This window comes from Arachis ipaensis, chromosome B04, assembly GCF_000816755.2.
Source record: "Arachis ipaensis cultivar K30076 chromosome B04, Araip1.1, whole genome shotgun sequence".
Taxonomy (NCBI): Eukaryota; Viridiplantae; Streptophyta; class Magnoliopsida; order Fabales; family Fabaceae; genus Arachis; species Arachis ipaensis.
Genome location: NC_029788.2, coordinates 44,509,417 through 44,512,360, shown reverse-complemented (window position 1 = coordinate 44,512,360; position 2,944 = coordinate 44,509,417). Strand labels below are relative to the sequence as shown.

General features: G+C 30.2%; 1 long non-coding RNA gene across 1 annotated transcript; it reads left to right on the top strand.

Annotated features, from left to right (window-relative positions):
* LOC110271045 lies at window positions 643-1,940 on the top strand. Its single transcript, XR_002361057.1, has 2 exons — window positions 643-1,757; window positions 1,834-1,940. It is a non-coding gene; the product is annotated as an uncharacterized LOC110271045 (long non-coding RNA).

Genomic DNA, 2,944 nt, shown 5'->3' with positions numbered 1-2,944 from the left:
GTTAGTATTATCAATGTTTTAAAATTTTATGTCTAAAAATGATCATTTTTGTTATATTCAACCAAGGAATGAATGCATTGTCCAAACTTCAGGACATTAAGAAAGAATAGTTATCCAAGAAATTGATAACTAAAATTATGTTGGAGTAACCAAAGATAGAGGTTGCTCATACTCGAATGCCTTCATCAGAACAAACGTGTCAATTGACCATATGTTAAGATATCACTACAAGAAAAAAGATTTTTAGCGACAAACTTTTAATGGCAATAGTATTATTGCCACAATTTCTCTTTTTAAAACTATTATTTAGCGATAATTATATATTTACCATTAATACTATAAATTATAATGGCCATTTCAACTATTGCCACTAAAAAAAAGGCTAAAATTTAAAAAATAACCAAAAAACAAAGGGACCTAAACCAAAAACACTCTTTATTAGCACAATCTGAGCATGCTTCTAATTGTTTAGTTAGGGTTTGACCTCAATGAGATTTAAGGGATTTTATGTTTAAATGAGGTTGATTTTAAGAGAGTAAACAAGAAAATCTTAACCCTAAAATAACCGATTGAATTAATTATTATGCAGTTTTTTAGATCTTGAAAAGCCATAAGGTGAATTCGATGGAAAAGCATGTGCAGCCATTGAGCAGAGTATATGATTTGAGGTGGATGGACAATACAAGTTAAACTAGAACTTGTAGTATATGATTTGAATATTTTCCCGTGCTTCACTATTTGTGAATGACTTATATATGGTTTGCTTTGACGTAGGCAATGATTCTTCATGCTTCCAGATTAGTTGCTCTATAGAATTTGAATATTTCAGCTTATTCCTAGATATTCGTACAGTAGCAAAAGTTCAAGTATGGATCTTTATTATATTCCATCATATTATTCCATTTTCAGATATCTTGAACTAACAAGATTCTTATTTCAGGTGTTAGGTTCTAATTATCTTAGTGTGTTACTTGAGGCTATTGATATAAGGTAACAAAATTTCTTTTCCAAGATGGTGTGCCTAATAATGTTGTTGATGATAGAGATTTACATACTATTCTCAACTATTAATTATACTTCTTGTGTTGAAGCTTTTAAGCTGAATATGAGTAATAAACTGCTGAGCACAAAATGCTTTGGAATATTTTTTAATGTAAAATTGTAAATTAGCTTGCCGTTTGATTCATCTAATCTTTTTAATACATTTTTGTTACTTCTAATTGGGTTGATCTTTCTTTTCCGGGCACCAAAATTAACAATATAATTGAATTATGTGTTTCTTAATTTTTCATATATTCCTGACATTAGGATATAATATTATAATCTTTAATTACCTAATTTATTTATTTTGAAATGAATTCAATTTAATTCACTTCAAACTTGTTGTTTCAAATGGGCTTGCAGCAGGTTAATGAATTTGTTCTCCTTCATGGTCCTTTATGGCTAACAAAGCTAAAGAAGAGCCTAACACTGCACCTTCTTTTGATCGGTGGCTACAGTTTGTTTCTATTATAATTATAATTTGTTCTTGTTGGTCTTGTTGTAAGTTTGAATTAAATTTGTTCTTTCTTAAGTTATGGCTACAGTTTGTTTCTATTATAATTATAATTTGATCCTTGTTTTTGGTACATTTTTATTATTATTTATCTTGAACATAACATTAGGTATTTGATTTTGATGTCTTTTGCATACTAGTGGATCATTATATGGTGCATTAATTGGTTCTGTTTTGGCCTTCAATGTTGCTGACTTCCTAGGTAATTATCCCTCTAACTGGTTATCATTTTATATATCCCCTTTCCTGGGGAAGTTTATGACAAACTTCAATTTTAGGTAGAAGAAGGGAGCTGATTTCAGCGGCATTGTTATATCTTGTCGGAGCACTCGTAACAGCACTAGCTCCAAATCTTCCTATATTGGTGATAGGGAGATTTGTTTATGGTATAGGAATTAGATTGTTGATACATCTAAGTTTATATTTATTAATTTCTGCTTTATCAGGGTAGAAAAACCATGTAGGCAATTTGAGGTGTAAGATTTACTATTGTCATATACAAAAGTAAATGATCTTTGGGCCTGCACCAGCACCTAATGCCTTAGAAGGGTGTATGACCAAATGGGTAGAGAATATAATTTACTGAATTTGTTGGAAGAACTTAGCTTCAATACTTGCTTTAGGATAGAAGCCTTTTAGCATTGAGCACTATATATATACTGCAATATGAGGCAATAAACTTAAACTCTATCTCAGTATCCACTCTTGTATTTTTTAACTTTTTTTTCTCTAATAAGGTTTTGCCAATAATAATAATAAAATAAGTATATCTGCAGTTCTTTGCACAAGCTGGATTTCTATGCCCTGCTTTGAGGAACCCATCAGATCACTTCCTTAGGTGCATCAATTCTGACTTTGACAAAGTCAAGGCCACTCTTAAAGGCCCCATGAAACTCAGGGTATTCATTCACTTTATTTACACCATAGGATTGGTAGACTAAAAGATACTAAAATCAGAATGATAAATACTTTGATCTCTATATATGCATGTGTAGGTATTCAGATCATGCACCAGAAGATGTTCCAGAAGTATTTCACAGCACCCTGCGAGATTTGCAGCTTGATTACATAGATTTATACCTTGTACGTAATACTACAAAGTCTATGCCTCCATCGGTTTAAAACTCAATGTTTGCTTTGTCCAAATAATTTTTTTTTTACAAAGATAGAGTGAAAATGTCGTAGAAATCCCCAATATATAAGAGTATTAGTTACCAATAAGCAACAGTTAGTAGTAATAGAAAGTCACAAAAAAAAATAATGTGTTTGGAACATATATCACAGAATTAGAATTAGAATTAATTTGATTTCAAAATTAAATTTTTGTTTTAAATAAATAAAAAATAGAAATTGAATTAATCTATAAATCTCATAGATTTACATTTCTAA